The sequence below is a fragment of the Osmerus eperlanus genome, chromosome 11, assembly GCF_963692335.1.
Source record: "Osmerus eperlanus chromosome 11, fOsmEpe2.1, whole genome shotgun sequence".
NCBI classification, from domain to species: domain Eukaryota; kingdom Metazoa; phylum Chordata; class Actinopteri; order Osmeriformes; family Osmeridae; genus Osmerus; species Osmerus eperlanus.
Window position 1 is genome coordinate 2,953,527 of NC_085028.1, and position 25,556 is coordinate 2,979,082.

Here is a 25,556-nt window from a genome sequence, read left to right on the forward strand (position 1 = left end):
TCTCTAGTGCCAGTTTCAGACGCCCTGACCCCCCCCCCCCATCTCCTGCCATTGAGCCTTAGACACTGGCTCTCTCCATGGGCACATCCCTGCACTTGCCATGCCCTAACAGGAGCTACCCCCCTCCACCTACCCCAGGCACAGTGACCTAGTTGAGCTCCTTAGAAAAGCAGGATGCTGCCGGAGAAGAAGACAAAAGAGGTGGTGTTTTCAATCTTCATACCAGAAGATTGGTATACCGCTGCATACTGCTGTCGCAGACACATGAAATACGGCTCGACGCAGGTTGCACTCTCAGTCATGCTGTTTACTCAAGAGGTGATTTTAGTATAGGCAACAAACTTGAGATGAACCGTTTCCCTTTCATCCGTTTCAGTGTTCAATTTCACTGTCGACTTGCATCTTACACCTTTCAATACACTGCACGCATGCTGTATATGGACGCTGTGCGGACACCACAGAGGGTTGGTTGTGAGAACAGCGTACATAATTCATGCCAAATTCAGTCCATCTTAATTCCACCTAGCTTTCTCCAATGTGTTTGCGCAAGTGCATAATTGCTCAGCCAGTCATGCATATGTGTATGCTTTATTTCTGAAACAATTATATCTGATGCATCTCTTCCAGAATGAATCAACTAAATGTATACCAAAACCTGTTTTTTGTTTTACAATTTTAAACAGAGATCACAGACGTAAGAGATCACAAATTTTGACCGTGAGGTCACATATATCTGCAGTTTCAAAGGTAATGTGTGGGAGAATATGAGGGCACAGTGAGAATCCTGCCTTAGAAAATGATGGGGACTCTAATGCTATCAGGGGGAATTAAATAGTTATCTAGCAGGGTCATTCAAATGAAAGTGGGTAAGCACCATTTCCGAACAAGTATCCTCTCATGTCTGAAAGAAAAATAATTTAGCAATGGTGATAAAAGCTTGGTAAAGAGTAAGGAGGAAAAGGAGCACTGTGCTGTCGACACCATGTCTCTCTCCCTTTTTTTCACTTGCATCTCTCTTTCCCCCTCCTCTGCTGTCATTTGTCCAGCAGCCCACCCTTGCACTGAGGCTTAATGGTACATGCCATTAGCGAGCCCATCTCTGTAAGGGGAGGGGTGGTCTCTGCCTGGTCTAAGAGGCTACTTTAGTCCCACGTAAACACATTCACAGATGTCTCTCCGCGAGTCGACTCATCTCTCCCGTTACGACAGCAGCACAGCACAGCCCTGCACTGCCTGCCTCTGTGAGAACCACCAAGCCGTGCTGAGAGAGAGAGAGACAGAGAGAGAGAGAGAGAGAGAGAGAGAGAGAGAGAGAGAGAGAGAGAGAGAGAGAGGAGGGGGTTTCGAGTAAGTGAGACCGAGAAAGAGAAGGATAGAGAGAGAAGAGTAGGACCACGGAGGGAGCAAAATACAGCCCCATTGCCGTCTCTCTCTCTGACATCTCCTCTCGTGCTCGTGTGTTCCAGTGTGTGAACGCGTGGAGGAGAGAGGGGGAATAATAGAATTAAGCCTGGGTGATTCTTTCTTTCTTCCCTCCTCCCCCTCCTTCCTTATTTTCCTTCTTTTTTTTTTGTCCTCATCATCCAAGTCTTGAATACGGGTGTCAGCTGCCACAGCGGGATAAAATAAAGGGATGCTTTGAATGCTGCCTCTGTTTGCGAAAGGGACGAGGAGGACGAGAGAAGCACAACAAGCAAGGGACAAAAACCGGATTTCTCGAATGAATGGGAGTCCCCCGCAGCATGTGCTGGGAATAGCAGTCGGATACTGAAGTCTCTGATTCAGGTAAAAAAGGAAAACACAAAAAACAACCATGCAATCATCCTTTTTTTTTGTCCATGCTTGGTTACATCTCTGTCAATAGAGGATTGAGGTAACACTATAACCTTAGCACAGATCAAGATTTCTCAACTGCAGGGAGAAATTGCTCTCTGTGTCCAGGGTCTCAGTGCGTAGCAGCATTGTGAAAGTCCAGGTTAGGCTTTGAGCCATGCTGTATGTGGTGAACAGGCGGTGTGAAGGGTTAAAAGGACCTGATGGTGGCCTGACCGGGTGAATAATAGACAATACTCACTGTGTTGGTTTATGTTGCTTGCTGATATACTAGGCACATGGCAAGAAAGGATTGACTGGAGTCTCCTAACTAACTATTCAAATAAGCATGGTTCTAATTGAACATGACGTGAGATCAAACATGGTCATGTTTAGCTGGGTTATTACTGAGGAGACTGTGTCTGACTCTGACAAGCAAGACCCGACTTCTTGTTTGTAGGGGGCTGAGCTGGCAGAATCACACTTTTTACAGGTGGCTCCGGGGAGTCGTTCAGCACCTCTGAAAAAAAGAAATAACGGGTTGTCCGATGCAACGAAAAGGGCATCGGCTTTGGAAAAGGCAGACCCAGCCAAGCTCGCAGGTTTTCTCCTGCGGAGCAAGCTGTATAGCCTCATTTCCTGACAGGTAGCCTACAGCACCTTCCCACCTCAGTGGGGAAAAGATGCAGCTCTCATGTTGGCTACCTTGAAAAACCCTTGAGTATACAGACTAAATCAACTTGATCAGCAACTCTCCTGCTCCCAGTACAAAACCATTGTGCATTGTTTTGTCTGACAATCCAGACACAATGCTTCAAAGGCAGTATGCTTTTGTGGTAATGCTAATTAGGATGCAGCCTGGGCAGAGTTGATTGGATGAACATCACATCAAACACAAGACCCTCCCTCCCCATCATGTTTCATATTATGCCTTCTCTGCAGAAGGGAGCATTAAATGAGCAAGCTAGCAATAGTAAAAATTGCTGGGCGCAAAAGCTAAAAGTATAAATCACTGAATTAGTGGTGGGATTGTGCTGTAGGGTCCAGTTATTAACAGAGACTCACTGTGATGTTACTGGAAGAAAAATAGCTTGATGTGGCAGCAATTACCAAAGTCTGGGACACGGTCCCAAGTTCTCATGCATGTGTCAAGACGGAGAGAGAAACTTTGGAAGTTCTGACTCGTCTTGCACTGACACCCACCATGACATCAGAGACTCTGGACACATATCTTGCTTCAAAAACAAACAACTGACTAAGTAAGGAGAACAAGAAGGGTGTGAAATGTTGCGAAGGAACAGACATTGTGTCATGAATATATTTCCAACGGCAGATGCAGAAGCATACACTTTTCTGACAGGCTTCTCTCTTCATCACTGTACCAAGGGTTCACTGCTCACCGCACTGAATCCATCGTCTTGTAGCGTTAGGATACATGTGGTACATCATTTCAAACCCGGTCTCTGCTTTCCCAGCATGCCTGCTTGCATACCATGAAGGCCAACACCCAGCTGTTTCTCACATGGGTGGCAGCTCCTGCTCCTGTCCGTGCTCCGGGAGCCTCTGGACGTATTTAGCCTCTGCACAGTCAAACTTTGCCAGCAGAGCCCTTTTGATTCTACATGCTTTACAGTTGACTGAGGGACAAGCTGTACAGTGCTGTACATGCTGATGGGACAAAATGTTGCACATATGATCATCAAAATGTTGCACATATGATCATGTCTTGGCAGAGGGGCAACCCATAACTGAGAGGTTAACATTGACAACACAATCCACAGCCGGTTGTACTTGGGCAGAGTAAAACTGCTGTACCTCACCAACAGTGTGCAAGGGAAGTGGGTTTTGGAGCAATGCAAGTAAAAAAAATAAGACCATTTGGATGTCAGTCTGTAAGTGTCGGTGGCAGGCAGCTCGGAGTGAAAAAATGTCCACTTTTATTTGGTTTGCAGTGAACCACGGGTCCACTGGGTAAGGTTAAAATGCTTTTGATGTTTTGATGTTGCTCTCGTGTTGCTGTTTGAAGGCCTTTGGAAGATGTTTGTTTTTTTGCTAGACCATCTGAGAATTCACTGGCTTCACTGACCCAGCTCAGGGCAAAGTGGGGTAAAACCATGTAACTGTAGCAGAAACATCATACCACACACTGAACACCCACCCCCACACACCTGTTACATCGCACGAGCCAAGAAAGGAGGTGCAACTATCCTTTAACACTAGATCTTCTCTGTAAATTGACTATAAGTGAATGGGTCCCACCTACAGAGAATCTGTCAACTGACTTTTCCCCCCACATTCCAGAACCAGAGAAACTAAGCGGATGGAGATTCATGAGGGCTCTCTTTGCCTGCCACATTTCCATACAATGAATATTAACCACCTCGATTGTTTCCAGAGTGTCCCCACAGTAGCCAGATCCCTTTTGTTGTTATATTATTCATTCACTCCGAGCTGCCTGCCACCGACATTTACAGACTGACATCCAAAAGGGCAGGGAGAAAAAAAGAGAGTTAGGTCTTTCTGGACACTAGCAGTCTTTTCTAAACACTATCTATAACAATTAATAAAAAACAGCTGAAGAGCAATGACATTGTGCTTTGAATGCAAGATACATGCTGTTTGGCCCTGGAATGTGGCCTAGCTCCATGGCTAACACAGCCCACTGGGTGCTTGCTTGTGCTTGGCTGCCTAAATAGACAACCACCATGAACTTCTGCTAGTAATGTCCTGCAGACTGCAGACACAATAGCCCCCACCCTCCACTTTCTACTCCCTGACAGGGACGGACCAGCTCCTCTAACCCCCTTCTCCAGAACACCTTCACCTGTGATAGCAGCTATGGTCTTCTACTGAGAGGGCTTTAAGCTAGGGTGCCAAAAATGGAGTGTAGGGAACTCCCATCAATCAAAATGCTGTTTCAGCAGTGATTGGTCACTCCTGCATGGCATCTTGTTTACCACATGACTACTCCGTTCATACCTGGCTCAAATTCTCCATTACGGCTTTGGGCAGCCATGTTATTTTTCTTTGTATAATCTCATTATGTTGATTTTGAGTTTGTACGTAGGATGTTCCCTCAGGGTTGTGAGATTGTGTTAGGAGGCAAAGGGGGGGGGGGGGTGTATTAAAGACAGCTGGCAGTGTAGCACCCTCATGTTCACATCTATCACGTCTGTCGGCCTGTCTGTCGCAGATTAGAAGCAGCGACACTCCCAGGGTGGAGGCACACACACGAGTGAACACACACACACACACACACACACACACACACACACACACACACACACACACACACAAGCACTTACACACACACACAAAAGCACTTACACACACACACACAAGCACTTACACACACACACACACACACACACACACACATGTCGCTGCAATGGCACTAACGCTGACAGGAGATGTTTAATATTGGAGCTCGGTAGCTATGGGGGAAACAAAAAGGGTAGCTCCTGACCCTGCCCCCCCCATTCCACACTGCACCAATGTCAAGTTACATTCTGCTTCACACAGCAAAGAATCAGGATGACACTGGAAGAAACTGTGCTTTGGCTTCAGCTATGTTTTTCTTTTTGTTTGTACCCGTGTGCCTCTTCAGTTAAAAACAATTAACCCTTTCGTGGCTCAGTGGAACCGTTGTACAAGGGTACCACTGGTTTTTATCCTGCGGAAACATATCATACAATTGAGGTGGTGAAGGTGCACAGCTTGTGTCTCCTGTGAAGTAATGCTCGCCATGGGGAACGTAGCTGAATGAGGGCTTTGACGGAGCTGGACCAGACTCCACTGGCTAACAGCAGGCGCATGGGAAAGCTGGTCGACTGCAGTCAACGTCCATGGCTTTGACAAGGTCAGTCTGATCCCAGTGGCCTGCCATGCCTCCTCTGTCCCCTGCTGTGCACTCTTCCTTATCACACCCCCTTGCTGATCACAGATCCAGTTCAAAGTCCTTTTTCAAAGAATCTTTGCTCCAATTACTCACAGCTTAAGAATTAGCACTGGCAAATGCAGCAGACAAGACTTGGTGGTATCGCACTGCCGTTACTCAAGTAATCAAAAAGCACAGGGTCTTGCTACAAATCCCCAGGCTTTCCAAAACAGAAGACTGCATCCCCAACAGAGTAGGAAAAGATCAGTGACTGTAATGGATGGTATAAGACCACCAGCCGTTTGACCTTTCAAAGACAATACCGATTTCCATCATAGGAGGCATTAGGCTTGTACTTAGCGGTGCTCCAGTGCTCGTCACAGCCTGCTGTACACGCTCCAGTCTGCTCCTGGTGAAGAAAAGACCCTCATACTGTAAGAAATATAGATACGCTTTAATGACATTCAAGTGCCACCTGGGGTCTGCTGTCATGTGACGAGTCAAGAAGGTGAAGACCACGAGGCGAGGGTTATGTTGATAAACCCGGACGAGTGAGCGTCTTTATATCCGAGACCAATCAGATTTACTAATCCCTCCACAAACATATTATTAAGACCATGACCGTTTTATCCGGCGGCACTGAATACAAACTCATTTTCCACCGCAACGCAATCATCCTCGTTACACAGTATGAAATGAGATTGGCACAGAGGGTCGTCTGACTTCTGAATTTGCCGGAGTTACTTGGGGTTAATGTAGACAGCGTATTTTGCTGCGCTGACTGGCACCGATAAACACAAATTACTGCAGGGAATTGCTGTATACTTGGATATTAATTATTGATAAATTAGTCTTGTCTTTTACATCTAGGAAAAGAGCTACATTTCAAGGCAAAACGAGTCAACAGCAGATAACAAAGTTCCTGTAACAAGAGAACATGAGAATGTATTTTACCTTGTCCCACAAGAAGAAGAAACTAGAAGCAAGCAAAGGATGATTTAGGAATGCACCAATTAGAGACAAAAAAGATTCTCAGGAAGATAGTCTTCAGTTCTGCAGTTCAGCCCTGTCAAACAGTGTCATACGCGTGGGTGAGGAATGGGGGATGACAGGATAGATTGATAGAAAGGAGCAATATTTGTTGTTGTTGTAATGCACTCACAGCCTTTCAAGCAAGCCCCAATTACTTTCAACGCTGTGTGTCTTCGACACAGGCTGGCACGCACCAATGTTGGCTAAGAGCTTGGGCCCTCTTTATTTTTATATATATATTTTATTAAGGCAATCAAACTACTGTCACGCTCATCACAATCCAGACTGGCCCTGTCACTCAAACTTTGCTAAGCCCTCTCTTTAGCAGACATGCTAACACTGTAACACACATGACCTCTCTCAAATCCAAAAGCATCACCGTATCACCAACACTCTGGTCTGTGAGAAATCAAACTAATTTTCATTGATTTAATGTCAAAAGTCATAAAAAATGGTGTGACCTGTGGTGTCTGTTGTGCGTTCAATGCCTCATGACCCAGCCTTTAATTAACAGTAATAAAAATGTTAGTTTGTGCAGCGAACCTGAACCGCATGGCCCTCGAATTAAATGAGCAAGCTCCTCCATTTAAAAGATATGAGAGAATTACTATGAGCAAAAGCTAAATGTAGATACAGTTATGCAAGGAGGAAAGCTGCTCAGTTCATACTATTCAAATGAATCATTCGCTTTGCTAATAACCCTTCATGTGCAATTGTACTTTCGAGCAATGGCTTGCCAAAAAACCCGCTAATGGACTCCAACAAGGTATAGTGTAATGTGCATGCAGCCTATATAAAAGACACTTCAATGTAACATACTGTGGTATCAGCTTGGCCAAGAAAATGTAAACTTTCCACCACCCCTTGATATGCTTTCTTAGTAGTCTTACTTGTAATGTCTCTCACAAACACAACCTTAACTTTGCCAGTTCACATGATAGCTGATGATACATTATTGTCTTGTTCTTTCATGTCCAAGACAAAATCAATACAGACCTTAATGTACCGTGTACAATGTCTCTCCTGTCCAAAAACAAGGTAGAGATTCATAGTCAAATGTACCTTACTTACTCTACCATCTTAATGCTAATCCCAGATTTATCTAGCACAAGTCTTCATAGGCTTGATGGGTACACTCTCATGTCCCAAAGCTCTGTACAGTCTCTGTGACTGCAGCGCTCGTTATTATAAGTGTCACATGAATGTCTTGGAATAATAGGGCCAGAAGGTTGCCGATGACTTGTGCATTCATTAAAAGGGGCTCTTGCCATGTTTTCATCCCATCCCATCAATTGGGGACCAGTGAGTTTTCTCAACACCCTGATTGGGTGTTGGCCTGATTGGAAGAAAAGGCTTATAGAGTGGGACTTTCACCCTACTGGGTGTTAGCATTATGCAATGTCTGGTGTCAGTCTGGCACGCAGATTCCTTTTATATACAGTATTTTAATTCACTGACAACAGAAAATAAAACAGGAAAGTAATTAACTGCTATTGGGTGTTAGCATTATACTAATTCTGGTGTCAGTTTGGCAAGCAGATACCTGTTACAAACAATATTGTATTCACTGACAACAGAGACTGTAACATGAACATGGTTATTTGTGTGATTCAGCTAGGTTGCTCAAAGTGAAGGATAGGGTGAGTAACGGAAGATAATTAAAGTAACATCTGTTTCTGTTGCGGTTTATTGGGTGTTACCTTCTCAATCACTTTAAATGGCAAATGACAACCCAAAAACAATGTATTGCTCTTGCCTATGAACACCAGTGTGTGATAATGGGATAACTATCTAACTATACTATGGGCATGAATCTCTCCGGCTTGAATATCCCAAGAAAGGGGCATTGTATGAAGTTGAAATGTGGCAGCTATATAGCTCAGGACCCAAGAATGTGCAGTGTCACATATGAAGGTGTTTAGATAGGCACTTCTCAAGAATATAAATGCAAGAATAAGAAGGATTTGCTGCTATGTTGAGTTGCACTATGCGATGGAGCCATAGATCTCACCAGAACTGGCACTGAATTAGCATTTGCTGCTAACGGGTGCTGCCATTGGGCATTACACTAGTCAATTTAAACCTAAATTATGAAGAATATTGACGTCAGCACATGGAGGAATACTTCAGTGGTTTCCTGTGTTCTTAAAATGCAATAAACTTTACAAGACGTAGATGCAGACATTTCTATAACGTATTGTGTGTACTCAGCAAACTCTTGCCCCTCAACACACATCCATCCACATTTAGCCGAAAAACAATGACCGTATCTGATGCTCTAATGTATAAATAGACATAACCACTCACCCATCCCTAAGGCATGGAAGAAAAAAGGCATGCCTCACGAAGGTGATTGGCTGGAACAGGATTCCTGGAACAGGACTGGCTGGAAAGTAACGGCACGCTCCAAAATTTTTAAATTGACATTCCACTGGCCCTGAACTGTCTATGTTGCTAAACAACTCTCAGAGGGCCATCTTAGTACACATAACTTGTTTATAGGGGACAACATGTTTCTGTTTTTGCTGAAAACATCCTTCCTATTGTACCTTTAACCTTCCCATACCCTCAGCAAACATGGGAAACATACGCAATTTACACCCAGAACAAGTCTCGGCACTGCATTGATTTCTCACTAGTGGTGTGACAAAATATACCTACCTCAAATAATGTCGCTTTTCTCTTTTGATTTTTCCATCTCTCATGCAGTAGCCTATGACTTTGCCACACAAGCTGACTGCAGATTTTCAGAATAGGGGGGTGGGCAGCTCCAGTATATTTCAGATTTAATGAATAAGGGGAGCGAACACATTAGACCCGCCATCAGTAGTGCAAATTATGTTTACACAAGAGCATGGAACAGCTGCTTATGTTCTCTCCTGAGAGGTGAAGTGAGGTGATTTCTTGACCCTTCGTTATGAATGTGGGGGTTATTAGACAAACATGACTTGATGTGTGCTCCCTGCCAGAGTAAACACTGCATCACTTACTATTATCCGATCCGGGTCACTTGAACGCTTGCCAGGGTGGGTGGCTAGCATTAGCATGCAGCTCAATGTGACTTCCACTGCAGATGCTAACCGGAGGCTAACACTGTCAGAAATGAGAATGGTGTTGAGCTTTGCACACTGGTTAGGGGAGCGCATCGAATGCCCTTGTGTGATTCATTCCCACACTACAAACTAATGAGATAAACAGAGCCCCAATCGATTCAGTTGGAGAAAAAGCATGCCATAGGGGCGAATGCACTGGTGTGTGCTAGATCTATTGACACTCTCATATTCAAAACCCCTATCATAATTTACATTCTGCAGCACCTGCTACTGTGGCTAGCATCAAAGTTTGTTTGAATAACATGTTATGAGAACTGACATGGTAAAAGCACTTACTGTTTCGAAAACGGCAGCAAGCTATAAAAGCATTGCTGATTTGTCAGCACAGTGGATTGCTGCTTTGGACTTTCTGGGTGGGGGCCAGAGTTGAATGCTCACATCAGCTGGGGGGTGAAGAAAACTGGGGGCATTTCTATGCCTCATCTACAGTGGTGACTGACAAACTGAATTAGGGCCTCAATGGTTGTCCACCGGGCCAATTTAGGAGCAGCTTTCCTGTGGTTCACACAGGTTCATGAGAGTCAGTCTGATGAGCCAGTGCTGTACTTAACCAATTAAAGCCCTTATGCTTCAGCAGAATCATTTCAAGAGGGGAACGGTCAGAGGCCCTGTATGATGCCAAGCCTGCCCAAGCTGCAATGACTCCCAAATGGGGGCAAAAGAGTACAATAGCCAAACTTACTAAATCAGAAAAATGGTATGAACTCAGTTCAATAAGTGTGTAGCTTATTAATGTAATTATGTTTATTGCTATTTGCTGACATGTCAACAAATTAAATAGTGCCTTTTCCAATAGACTTTGGGTGTGCCATTTGTGTGTTCAATACAATGAGCAGTCAAGCACTTATAACTGTTCTGGTAATTAAGCCAGACAGTAGCAAATAACTTAAGGGCATGGTAGACATGAGAAGGACATTCTTTAAGATTGTGTTTAATTGATTGCCGCACGATGGTGTCACTCAGGCCTTTTCTTTTGCCCAGACAGACACAGAGGGTGAGTCATCCGTCATGAAGTACTGAGGGGAAAGGGGGACGGAGAGAGACAGAGCGAGGGAGAGCAGGGCAGAGGACAGTGCCTGGCTGCAGAGGACAAGCGTTGATAGCTAGCAAGCAGAACAGAACATCAGAATAGATGTGCCGAATGTTCGTTGGCAGATCCAAAGGCCGAATGCCATTTCATCTTCCTTACAATTGCTTAAAAGTTCAATTTATTCCCAGCATGTGTTTGATCCTAGGCTTATAGGTAAAAAGGGAATGGGGAAGGGCAAGACATAATATATGTGTATATGAATTTGACACTTGAGGGCTTCACAGGGAGAGAAATGCTTCTTTTTGAAGCTCCCTTCCTGCATCATTATGATGACATGTTGCAGTGGCGGTTTAAGAATGTGTTATGTCTTTGTCATCTTACTTCCTGAGTCAAGAAGGCTCTCCCACTCATTTAAGCTAGTAGAAACCCACTGAGAAGAAACCACCCTCGCCGGAAGGGCGTTTGTCACAACAATTGGCAATTAAAGTATTTTTGTGACACCTCACAACCAGGAGGCAATCAGCTGTGGAGTGATTTCTGCAAGGCATGAATATGAAATCTTCCAAAGCACCAGCAAAGTCCAGCAAGATTATACTGGGAGAGAAGAAATATATTTCAGCATGACTGAACTCAGCTGAAATACAATTGGTATTTCAGTGGTTTTAATAACCCAGTGTTGAGGAGTCAGATGGCTGAGCAGTTAGGGAGTCGGGCTATTAATCAGAAGGTTGCTGGTTCGATTCCCAGCTGTGACAAATGAAGTTGTGTCCTTGGACAAGGCACTTCACCCTACTTACCTCGGGGAGAATGTCCCTGTACTTACTGTAAGTCGCTCTGGATAAGAGCGTCTGCTAAATGACTAAATGTAAATGTTTACAACTGCACCTGACAGTGTTATGGCCGTGCATTTAATTTCACATTTTATAATCACTAATTCAACCAACATTTAAAGAAACATGTTTGAGTTGGGTTTATGCACTGTGGCTTTATTGCTTTTCAGTATTCTGATGATACTATTTCTTATTGGTACAGTTCAGATCAGTAAGAGTACAGAATTAGCTGAATAAAGTAGCATACAGTTCACCCTCTCCAGGTGTCACATCTTTACATGTTCAAGAACACAACATTAACCAGCTAATATAGTTAACGTGACCCAAGACAAAGCCCTTGTTGATAAAACTGCTTCCAAAGATTGTAGAATATGGTTATATGCACTAATCAAATTTACCATTCAGTAGCATACAAAGGACAATTTAAACCAATGTACTGAATAGAAAAAAGTGGTAGCCAATGACATGGCTAGTTGGCCATAGACCAACCACAGTGTTTCCAGCCTTGGTGCAATGATTCGTGTTAAATGCTATGGCTACTTATGTAGAATCCCAGGATTCATCACATGGAACAAATGCTACTAGCTAACATGCGGAATACAGATGGGAAGAAAAACAAGCTTTAGCTCCACAGAGAGTAAGAGAACAAGGGTCGGAAATCAATAAAGTTCCAGCCAGCCAACGTGAGCAAATGAAAAGCATGCATGCTACGATAATGGGTATGGATTTCTGAACGTACGCCTCATGTTTTATTCCCTAGCTTTGGAAATATTGAAAATATCGCACAGGAGGTGATTGATGAGAGGTCATGCCAATGAGTGCATTTTCTGCACACTATGATGGCTGTGCCTGGACATTTATTCAACACAGATAGAGTAATATAAAACTTCCTCTCATTTGGTTTCTATATGGTTATGATAGAGTACCATCACTGTCTTTGCTTACATTGACATAGAACGGTCATGTGGTCACGTGTGTTCATTGAAATCACGTCTTTGGAGTTGAAAATACTTGCATCCACACATTGTGAGTATAGAGCAAGTTTTGTCAGTGCTGAACACTTTTGTATTATTTTGCTTTGACGCAGTCACACATTGTGTATTGTTTTGTCAGTATGTTGTCAGAGTGAACCAAAACATGTTTTGGTCAGTCATAATGTAAATACTGCTGTAAGTAGGAGTATACTCCTTCACATATTATTTTTACAGTCTATATTATGAACTGTATAAAAACTGTAGGCTATTCATGCATGCTCAGAAATATTGTACATCAGGTCAGAGGGCTTGGCTATTGCTACTGTGAGACTAGGAGCCAGCCTTGGGAAAGAAAGAGAATAATGTGAGAGGAGGTCGGTTGCTGTTTAAGCTGCAAAACTCAGTTTGAATGGCAAACAAGAGTGTGGAATGGAGAGAAGAGGAACAACATTGCAATATTTGCATAACTGAGAGACAGGCTTTTTTGTCCAACAAGGACATTTCACATCAAAGGCACCTTGTCTGCAGTGTATGTAAGTTTGTATGTGGGTATGCATGTGTGTTTGCATGTGGCTGGTTGAGTGTGTGTGTGTCTATGTGTGTGTAGTGTGTGCATGAGGCATGCTACTGCTCATGGGAATTAGAGTCAAAGTGCATGGCCTGTGAGTGCAGACAGGAGACCAACCATGACTTGGCTCAGGCTGGAGAGTGAGAGAGAGAAGCTGAATTAGAGAAATCTTGGCTTCTGAATTGCGGTCTGACTGGAGATCTCGTCATCCCGTTACCAGGGTGACAGTCCCAGGGTTGTTATGGTGAGTGGCACATGAATATAGGGTAGAGAAACAACATGACGCTGAGTTTGTGGCTGTCATGACTTGAGTTTGCCACAAAAATCGTATTCAATGTGCTTCTCACAGGGTTGCATGAATGGGCAAAATATGAAAGATGTAGCTCTCCTCCAAATCCAGCATTGTTTAGACCAGATGGGTCAATATCACCACGTAACTTTAATCCTTCAAAATCCCGGTGATGATATAGTGTTATTTACAGTTTAACTAGCAAGAGTTGTGCCACAATCAAGTAATACATGAAAAGTATACATTAATAGCCTGCCTTTTCTCCTTTTTCTTTTGGTGACAGAATTAAACCTGGTTCCCCTCAGTGACCATGTCAGTTTTATCAATCTGCTCTCCTCAAGACAGCGCTTGATAAAATACGATCCATCTCCTCTATCAGAGTCTGAATTGCGAGTCAAATCTCAATCTCTCTTTTTTGGCTGCATTGACTGAAACCTAAAACTTTTTGAAGGGGAGCAAAATTACCAAAGAGGAAAGGATTGTTTTTTTCTTTTCTCTAGAACATTCACATTTCACGCAAATTCAAATTTCACGCATGTCCAAAAAATGCATAACCTACCAAAACGGTTTCACTTTGAGAGGTACATCAAACACTTTAAATGTAAGTACTTTAAATGTATTTTCCTATTTGTATTCCTAGCTGTACTCACCAACCAATTGCACATTCCATGAAACTTTCACTATACACATTGTCTCTCCTCCAGTTGGGACTGGTTAAATAATTTGGGGATGTGCAGTCCTCCAGTTGATCAGTTTAAATCAAGATGAATAAATAACAGAAGTGTGGTAGTCAAAGGAGACAACAAAAGTCACCTTCTCTATCACACAAAACAAGTTGCGTCTGTTTCTCTCTGCCTCATCCCTCTCTTCTCTGCCATTTATAAAGCATGCAGTTTGTTCCAGAGCGTGGGACTGAGCTTGCCTCAGCCTAATGTCCTCAAACTCAAAGACCCCTCTGACTATTACCTCTCTCATGTTGTGGCAAACATCCTCTGCACTTACAGGGTAAGCATATTTGAGTCCTGTAAAGGGACATACTGCTGTGTGTTCTAACTATTTTTATCCACCCAGCAATTTAGCGTGGCTGCACAGCATTTTAGCCTTTTCTAAAATGCCCGATATCAGAGTAATGAGAAAGGTTAGGGATGCTGAGCTTTGAGAAAGCAGGCGTATATGCTAGTGGCTAAATCTAAGTAGGTTAAAGCCATTTAAATAAAGAGGAAATAGTACCTCTAAAGTGGGGCTTTCGTTAAGCTTCACACAAATCTGATAAGTGCTCTGCGCTCAAATAGTTTTTGTACAGTTTAAACCCACCATGAAAATGTTTTCTTAAGCAATGATCATGTGATTAGTATGATTCTTCTCCTATCTCTTGCAAGCAGGCACGCGTGCAAACAACATGAATACAACATGTATTCACATTAAGCATATCTGCAAGACTTACAAAATGAATGTTATAGACAGTATAATTTATGAAAGAGATCGGCAGTGAAAATGCCCCACAAAGTGCAATGAAATGTCTGTCTGTATGCCCAACTGACGTTAGAGCGTGTTTAATCGCATCATTGATCAGTTGAGAGAGGTTTGGTTTTTCTTCCAGGACTAATTGGCTCTTAATTCTGAATAAAGGCACATAAGGTTTAGCCTTTACAAAGCCTGTCAGCCTTACTCATTCATCAAGTGTGGCTTCAAGGGACACCGAGCCATGCTGATGTCACCGATGACTCATTGCTTTAATTTGGCCGGACTCAAGTTGATCACTCTTTCCCCCCTAACATCGGTCTTGTTTAGTCAAATCGGTGTACCTTCTTAACTTGTATGGTATGTGTGTCACTTTCCCCCACCATAATGTGGTCAATTAGTTGTTGATTACTGAACCAGAAACACATGATACATGACCACTCTCGACAATCAGCACATAAACTACAGTACTAAATAATCAAGACTGTAATTTATCCTGCCAAGAGAAGTTAAATCCAGATTGTGTCGGAAAACTGTCTATCTGAAAGCACATTATTCAGGCAACCTCTCAAGGCTGAAAAAAAACATCGGACTCTGATATATCTGTGTCAAGCTGACCTGTCAAGAGCAACCTGGGCTGCTACTCCAAGAGACTACCTACATCTTCATCCAACCTCACCATGACTCACACTCATGATCTTTGCTTCTTAGCTTGGCGTGAATGTCTGTGCAGTCGGGGGAGGCACGGTTACTGGTTCGTGGTGGTATGTAATAGATTACCATGCAGGTGTTTTTCCACATGCTACTGCCTGGAGACCAGTGTGGCAGAAGCACAAGGAAGGTTACAGGTTCTGTTGTAATTGCTCTGGCCTTGTGTCCAGGTCCAGGAGGAGCAACACTGAACTGTCTGGTTAGATGGGAAAGAGGCCATCTCGAGCAGGGTTAATTGAAGTGGTGGAAGGCCAGGGTGGAGCAGGAGTAGGATAGAGAGGAACGGCTACAAGTCCTAACCTGCAGCTGTGATGAGGATGGAATGCCTCGTCTCGGATGGAATGCCTCCAGCAGATCTCTGAGCGGGTTCTTCAAGCTGAGCTACATCGAGGCTCTGCGATGGACAGGAACCCATTCCACTGTCTCATTTGGAAGATGTAATGAGATGCTATCTCAAGATTGGTACTGAAAATGACTATTGATCTGATCACAGTGCAGCTAATTGAAGATGTATGGAGTCCATGACAAATTTTCTCACAGTGTATAAACCTCCTGTGGTTTATACACCCCCCCCCCCCCCCAAAAAAAAATAAATAAAATACAAATAAGAGGCATTCTTTCTTTGATAACGCAAGTTGTCAGCCTCAGAAGAAAGAAAAAACACAAGCTTAGAAACACATTAATGGTGTTTTTAGAACAAAATTTCAATGGGATTCCCATGCTTTGTGTCGATTAAGAAGGATTAATCCAAATCAAATTTACAGCTTGTGCATTAATTCCCAGAAGGTGTGGGACACAGTTTGGTAACACTTTATAATAAGTCAACGCTTTTTGGCATTTACAAAGTGTTAACTAATAGTTAGTTAATCCTTTATAAAACATTTTGAAACATTAACAATACATTATTAAATAGTTAATAAGCTTATTATTAAACACTATGTTGATCATTAATAAACACTGTTAAAAATTATGCATTTTATTCATAATACAATTCATAAGGTGTTTGATAACTGCATTATCATACTTTATACACAGCTTGTTAATATAGTTGCAAACCAGTAGTTTAAAAGGTGTTAATGGTACATGAGCTTGTATAGAAAGCATTAGCAAATGGTGAACAAACCATTTACATTACCTTTATAAAGCATGAGTAAATAACTAACAACATATTTACTTATGTCTTTAATTAATGTATGCCAAGTCGAATACAGGATGTACACTACGCTTTGCAGATATCTTAACAACTATTTTATAAACACTTACTAATGATGCAACTTGTGATTAGTAATGCAAGTTATAAAGCATTTACTAACTGTTAGTTAAGGCTTTTGTGTTATTTATTAAGGTATTCTTGTCCATTCTCAAACCTCACATTCACAAAGGTATCTAACAACTATTTTATAAACACTTACTAATGATGCAACTTGTGATTAGTAATGCAAGTTATAAAGCATTTACTAACTGTTAGTTAAGGCTTTTGCGTGACCTAATCTAAAGTGTGAACTATCTCTGCCTTATTAAACATTTATAAGTTATTTATTAAGGTATTCTTGTCCGTTCTCGAACCTCACATTCACAAAGGCTGAACATACGTTTCTCAAAAGGAAACAGACACAACACAATGTGATACACAAAATTACTATTTTATTGAAGTAATGACAGGCATGTGTGACAGGTGGGAGTCTGTTGGCTGAGCGGTGAGGGAATCGGGCTAGTAATCCGAAGGTTGCCAGTTCGATTCCCGGTCATGCCAACTGACGTTGTGTCCTTGGGCAAGGCACTTCACCCTACTTGCCTTGGGGGAATGTCCCTGTACTTACTGTAAGTCGCTCTGGATAAGAGCGTCTGCTAAATGACTAAATGTAAATGTAAAGTATGATAATGCAGTTATCAAACACCTTATGAATTGTATTATGAATAAAATGCATAATTTTTAACAGTGTTTATTAATTATCAACATAGTGTTTAATAATAAGTTTATTAACTATTTAATAATGTATTGATAATGTTTCAAAATGTTTTATAAAGGATTAACTAACTATTAGTTAACACTTTGTAAATGCCAAAAAGCGTTGACTTATTATAAAGTGTTACCCACAGTTTTATCTCAGACAGTGCCTAGGTCTCTCTCTAGATTTGACAGAGGGAGCACTGCCTAAATTAAAACCCCATGAGAGTGGGGCAGAGCTTTTGGATAGCCATACAGACAACTCTTTCAGACAGAATATTCAATTCTAAGGAACCACAACCGTGTCCGTGTGCATAGTGTCTTCAGATGCGGTCTTCTAGTGCTGTTGTGAGGCTTTCGTGCACTTCTGTTCCCCTGACCAATCTCAATTCCTCACAGTCAGACAACAAACATTTGGAGAGATTCCTTCTTTTTATTTCACGGGCAACACCAAAACACTTGGTCCCCGTTTGACTGTAATGCACACAGTTCATAAAATGTTCTATATTACCTCTAAACTTTTTTTCCAGGGCAATGAAAAGCATGATAAATGTCTCTATGTGCTTTTAACCAAGCAAATTGACACTTATAAGCTTGTGGGGAGAGTACGGCAGATGCCGCTGAGGTATTGAAGTGGAGACTCATGTCGACAAATTGCACTCCACATTTCTAACCGCGAGAAGGAAAGACAGTGGAGAGAACTGATTTCATTTGAAACCCAATATCAACTGAGTTTTCCATGGATTATTTAATTATATTGTTAGAAGTCTACTGAAATGTGAGGAGATAGTCCCGGGGGGGAAAAGACACATTATCGGTAACATTTTGAACATTAAACTTCTTTGAAATGTCATGAAAGAGACAAATAGAAAGAAATAAAGGACATATGTCCCCATGCTATGAATTCTCTCATGAGTGATACGCTCATGCCGAAAATCTGCAAAGTTAAATCTCAAAGGGTTTCTTTGGACAAACTCTGACGAACCCCAGACCCCTTATCTCCAGCTGACAGAATAATATGAAAATCATTAAGCCTTGGTAAACAGGCGCGAGTCCATTCTCAACGCTTATGTAACTATCTCAAGGGGCCAAAGCGGGAGGACAAAATTGGAAGCTGTGATGTGCCTTCTAGGGGCCTCTCTCTCTTATTATCTTTCTCTCTGCCATTCTCTTTCATTCCCTCTTTCTCCCTTTGTTTCCTCTACCTCTCATCCAAAGACACAGAGCCCGGAGACCGGAGTGGATGGCACCGGCACCAGCACCAAGGGGTGTTTCGTAGCGTAACCAGGACTCTGCCTCAGTGCTCCCAACCCCGGAGATCTTTCCACCACATTAGCAGTGAACAGAGAGATAGAGAGTGCACGCAGGTTCTTTGTCTTGCCAGCCTGAATGAGAGGGAGTCATGAAAGCTCAGCGGCTATGCTTCCCTCTCCACTCCTCTCCCCAAGCTCCTTAAAACACTTTACAACTACATCTGTTGCCTACGGGGGAGGGCTGGATTTGCCCTCATGATATTTTTCATCTTCCTCGCTCGAGAAAGATAAGAAAAGTAGGCCTTTGAATGTAGAGGAGGGGGGCTTACATTTCAAATTGTATACAGTACATTCTCCCCCTTTATGAGTCTCACATGAAAAGACAGATGGTGTAGAGTTTTTACTCTGCCTGTTTTTGCAATATGTCCTGTGCATCACAAATATCTTTGGTGCGACCATCAGTTATGTGTTGAGCATTGCTCTTTGTTGTGAAAGCAGGTGACTTACTGGTGACAGCTAATAATCACTTCTACCCAATCTTTCTGTGATGATTTAACTATAAACAGGTAAAAAGTCGTATTGGTTCACTCACTGAGGGATTGTGTTGTGAATGACTTGAAAACCAAGATTACCTCTTGTCCAGAAGAACAGGGAAGTGCCATAAATCAGTAGTTCTGTAATAAAATTAGCAGCTCTTCTTCTCACGAGGGGAAAGAGGCTGAACAAACATACGTACAACATGTATGTTAAAATATTAATTTGACTCACAACCTACTGTGCAGAAACAGTATGGAATCTGGTGTAAACTGTTTAACTTTCCCAGAGCCAGAGCTCAAATACTGGTCTGTTTTCTTTTTGAGCTCTCCACGTTTGTTTTATGGAGGCTGATTTGCAAATCTTGTTTGGTTGGATGTTTGCATATGTTATTGATTTTTTTTTCTCACTGAGAGCTTGGGGTGCTGAAGTGAAAAGAAATAATCACTGTGGATTTATTGCCTTCTCTGCAGTCTTAACTTTGTTTAGAGTGCGCTCTTGTGCCCTTTATAATTACATTTTGTGGTTTGTGCTCAAAGCGGTGCAAACAGACATGGGACAACTTTTGCTTTCAAGACTTAAGGTCTGTTTAGCAAATGCTTGAAAAGCCTTGGCTTCATCATCTGATCTAAACAAATTCCTTGAGCTGTATAATGAAATATTCGGACCTGTGCTTTATCCTTGTCTTTTTTAGGGGCGTATCAAATCTATCACATCTATCACATCTAACAGGTCTAGTATCAAACTAACAAACAAATTCAAAAACAGAAGACCTGCTGTGTGATTTCTGTGTATCTCTGATATATCCCATTTCAAGGTGGGCGTGTGTGCGGAGGGTGTGGTAGGGTGAAGCAAATGTGATGGTGTATAGGCAGACACCTGCAGTCCTCGCCTCACTAAAGCCCACTGCCAAGGCCAGGGATGCCTCATAGTGAGCCTATACAGGAAGACTGATAGGTGTAGTGTTCATAGGTTGCACAAAATGGGAGGTAGCGCACTGTGCGTTGTGGTCGCTGACAACAACTGCCTCATCCTCCCATCCCAGTGTGAGCAGGTCACAGGAAACGACAGGCATTTTCTCAACTTTTGTCATTCAAATGGGAACATTGAGGGATCTAAATGCGCCTCTGTGTGGGTTCGGTAGAGGTCAGATGATCATTTTGTCTTTAATGTTCTTGTCTGTGTCATACCAAATAGGAATGGAGGGTGACAAACAGAGTGGAAAATGCTAGCCACACATCCCCTTAACTGCAGCACATCCCATCACTCATTCTATTGAGTCTCCGTTTTTTGCCTGGAGCCTTGTAACGCATGGGTGAGTGTCCACAGGGAGCTCTGATGAACATGCTGTCGCACTGTGACAGGTCAACCCTCAAATAGAGGTTACTCCTATCATACACAAATAGTGTGACTATACCTGCACTGGTATGTGTACATGTTCACACACTCACTCACACACACACACACACACACACACACACACACACACACACACACACACACAGACAGGCAAACAGTAATGCCAATACATTAGTGGTTGCTTGTATACTCACACAAGCATACAGAACATTGACATTTCAAGAATAAAAATTCAGAAGGCAGCCTGTAAGTCATATGACTTCCTTACACATGCAGTAAACTGTATGTGGGGAAATCAACTTGATTGAGCTGTCCAGTACGTGCTCACACATGCAAACCCACACACAGAATCATGCACACACTCACAGCCCACAGAACGCAAATGGACAAACCTGATGAACCCTGATGCAAGGATGACAGCAGTAAGCTTAATAGCATGTTGCCCTTCAACAGTGGCATCGAAACCGAACAGCCTGCAAATTCAGTTTCAGAAAATCGGATCATTCTGTTGACAGCTTTTCCTGCAACATGCGGCAATTAGTCACTGTTTCTAATGTGATCTGCTACCCAGGCACATTTTCCCTTCATTAGGAGGTTCTCTCACAAAATGTTTGCAATTATAGGGTGGATCTCAAACGCAGAGAAACAGTATCTGCCTGCCTTGTTAGAAAAGAACTTTCTTCCTATGAACAGCTAAACTCCCAAATATATATCTGAACTGTGCTGCATTGAGGAGAGAGAGGAACAAAGACACCAACTCTAACTCATTTCCCCAGGCCCTCAGGGTACTGGCACAAGGATGCTCGTTTGAAGCCTAAGAGAGAGCTTCTCTGCTGGGCTCGGTCGCTGTCAGACAAGGTGTACACACTGGCTGGGCCCTGACAATACATCCATGTTAACCTGTGAAAGAGCCCTGAAGTTTGAATAGGATTGGTTACGATAAAGAAGGCTGCTGTTGTGAGGCTCTAAGAGATATTGAGATACAGAGAGATTGACAGACTGGATGCTTGAAAGATGATAGAATTGTTAGAACGACAACAAAAAGTTGAACTTTTTGTAAAAAGTTATCATCCAAGTTCTTTCAATATCCGTCTACGTATACAGCCATCGGATACATATTTCATACTGCACTCTAATCCATCAAGCCCAATCATTTTTTCCCCTCTTTTCTGCGTAAATGAAACTGAATATTGCCAGTCAGCGCTTTTGTTATTAGTCCTTCCTTGCTGTCTCACTTCAATATTAATAGTTTTGGCACCACCCATCTTACCTGTACTGTTTCAGCACAACCATTCTGTGGGGGGGGGGGGGGGGGGGGACAACGAAGACATGGAGGTTGAATCCCCTTGAGAACAGGAAGAGCTACTTCTCTTCAAAAGAGCTCTGAAAATACTATTCATAGAAAGCTCTCTGTCAGAATCGCAGATGGCAGACAAGAGGGAATGCCTTGTCATTTGTCTTGGGCCTGATTAGACTTGTCAGGGACGAGTGGTGCTGTCCACCAACACGCTCCTCCACACTCTCTTGTCCTGATCCGAGGTAAGCACACTACTGGGCCCATTTCACTGTGAAAATGGACCTCTATATTTTATGATTTTTTTTTAAATTAAAATACGTTTAATGCAGTATGCAACACCATACAGCTACGACCCGATATTTCGTTGAGTCAGTCACCTCTACATAAAGGTCTTGTTCTTTGTCTAAAGCTGGTGTCAGAGTCGTAGCTGTAACGTGCTTACAGGCAGTGCTGCTTGTCCGAGAAACCGAGAAGCAACCGTTAGCCACGTCTTTATCCAAGCGTTGGCAGGTTGTACACGGCATGCTTAAGCACTGATCCAACAAGGACGCACCGTGTTCTTTTTAATGTCTTTCATCTCGCGGAGATTACTTAAGCCCCCTGTTTTATGGGTAGCGCAGCCCCTCGATTTTCCCAAGCCCCTATAATTATGCAGACCATGGCTGTGCGCTAGCTGTGCGATTGCACTCTGTGCCATATGGTATATTACCTTTTAGGGCGTCCAGTCGGTTTACCTCAGGTAGTCATATGCATTAATTTCAGCTGACATTGAATTCAATTTTTAGATAGCTTACAGTAAAAGGGATTTTCTCATTGTTTGGTTGACTGAGTTCTGAGCCCCAGACGTGGATAATTTACAGCTGAGGAATGAAACATGTAATATGATCCATGATTAGAAATTACATTGATGTGGATGTGTGCTTCCTGCCATCATACACTAGACCTGTACAGTAATTCTACACCCACACAGAAATATGGACCCCATGTTTCCTCAAGGATCACAATGACTCTTGCTTAGTCTTGTTGCTCTTGTTGGTTAGTGGTAACTGATTTAAATAGTTGTACTCGCTGTGAAATATATTTTTCACTGTTGCTTGCTTTTCTACAGGTACACTTACACGCGATTCATGTTGTTTAATTGTAACTTGTTTAACTACATGCTCTTATGGTTCTTCCCTTTGGCACTTATTTTGGTTGTTCACAATATGTGCTTCATGTTTTGGCTACCCGCAATGTTTTTGGGGCTATCTTGTTGTTATTATCAGTGACCTATGCACTTTGTAAAGCTCTCTCTTGGAAGTCGCATTGGATAAAAGTGTCTGCTAAATGAATAATGTAAATGTAAATATAACACAAGCTCAACAGCCAGATTTATGCAGGGGTGAAAATCTCATATATACTTTGGGGGAGGGGACAATTACATTACATTTTCTCAAGAGCAATTGTTGAGGGGGGACACCAAAAATAGTGCTGTAACACATTACCTATGTTGTAATGTATATTGGGGGGGACAAATCGTATTTTGCCAAGGATTGGGGGGCCCTGGGATTTCCGCTAATGGATTTAAGCCTATTCCAGCCAGTCATCGTTAGGGGACAATTTACTTTGTACTTAAGCATTCTGTCATAGTACTTATTATTTTGCCACCCCCATTGCATGAAAAAATATCTAGTGAAATAATGTAACCATTGTAAAAACATTGATTCACAATTCCTTTGTTGGTTGAAAATGAATATGACAAAGTATGATAAAGTAATGTTTTATGACTGTAAACTAAATGTAACGAAGTGAGAACCGTGAAACTCGCTCCTCAGGTATGTAAGAGGCCACCCGCGTCAAAGAAGAGCTAGCTTTTCTTTGGCGTAGTTGGTAGTGGTCGTGCTTGGCAAGTCGGAGGCCGAGCGTTCGAATCCCGTGAGTGGCGAACTACCTTGTCAGACGGAGCGTGGCTACGGCTCATACAGACCCGTCACATAAATACTGTTAGCCACCTAACAGTATATGCACTTCTTGTAAAGTTGGGCCTCAAAGAATAATTGAATACAATAGAGCAATACAAACAATTAGGTAAAGTGATACATATTTCAAGGTGTGCTCTTACTCTCACCATTGCCATTTCCCTCTTGCTCTAATGGACCATTATGGGGGCCATAACAGCAACTCATAAAGATTCAAGGCAGGCAGGGGGGATTTTTGCCAAGCCCCCACCATGTCATCACCTCCAGAGCTTCTTAAAGTGTCCCGGTGACAGAGAAAGATTGCAGCCCTCCGCTCTTGCTATTCCGGTTGCGTAGCGCCTTGGGCCAAACAGGAGAGGGAAGACAGCCAAGTAAACAGAACAGCAGTCACCTACTCACCAAGGGTGAAAATGAACCCTCTCCCATTTGGTCTTGGATTAATTGAGCCCTTGCCGGAGCAGAAAATGACCCAGTGAGGTTGAGTGACAGCTGTAGAAGATGAAAGGTCTGGACTGAAAGGTTGAGCTCTGAGCAGTCACCACACAAGCAATATGACACCCCCCCCCCTTCCCTTCTCTCAAGACAGGGAGCCGGCAGCAAAGAGCTTTCAGTAATAGAGGTATTTTACTGCAACTTGGGATTGAGAGAGCAATTACTATAATGGCACTCAAAACATCCAACATCTTTGGTTTTCTAGGATCAAGCCTGACCTTGCATCGGTGAAGGAGTATGGGATATTCTACCCTAGGGGAAAAAAATGACAATAAAACATGTTTTTTGCTACATATATTCAAATATAGTTAATAGCGTGCTTTAGTCAAAATGCTCTTTTTGAAATACCTTCGTGGGTGCACCGTGTTCTACTTAAAGTATCTCCAGTCATTATCTATTTATACCCTTGGGAGCATCTGCAATACTGTCTACATTACCCAGAACCTTTGGACTGTGTTATTCCTGTAACACTCGGTTCTGGTGGGTTGGGTTTCTTTACAGGGCTCAGCATATCGTTTTACAGACAAGGAAGGGAAGTTACTAGTATGTGTGGTTGGTGAGCGAGAAAGCAAGAGAGACACATTTTCTGAGAGATAGAGTGTGTGAAAGAGAGAAAGTGTGTGTGTGCCTGCACGGGTGCTGCCTGGGTAGGCTATAATGCCACAACCTTCTCCTGTCCTCTGTCTCTGTGTCTCTGGCAGAACCTGAGTCCTCCCCATGGAGGAGGGGCGTGGGGAGGAGAGGAGGAGGAGGAGGTGTATGGAGAGCCTTGGCCCTGCTCCTCGCTGACCTCCTGAAGGGAGCCTTACTGGTGTCCCTGCTCATACCCAGCACTGCCCACTACCATTGGGCCCACAGCCATGGTGCATTAGGGGCTTTCCGTTTAATCCACGACTTATGCTGTGATTTTGGCACGGTCAACGCCTCAATACTATAAATAGTACTTTTCCATATCAGCAGTGTTATCGCCCATCCACATGAACAGATAAAGAAGGGTCATATTGACCAAATATTACCA

At 42.8% G+C, this 25,556-nt stretch overlaps 1 protein-coding gene across 2 annotated transcripts in view; it reads left to right on the plus strand.

Moving 5' to 3' along the window:
- The first annotated feature begins 1,319 nt into the window (after positions 1-1,319).
- The window catches only part of b3gat1a (beta-1,3-glucuronyltransferase 1 (glucuronosyltransferase P) a), a 57,481-nt gene continuing 33,244 nt past the window's right edge, over positions 1,320-25,556 (plus strand). Inside the window, exon 1 of one of the 2 annotated variants that reach the window (XM_062473236.1) lies at positions 1,320-1,785. The gene's annotated coding sequence lies outside the window, so the exon portion shown is untranslated. The remainder of the gene's footprint in view (positions 1,786-25,556) is intronic. The other variant, XM_062473238.1, reaches the window with a different exon arrangement.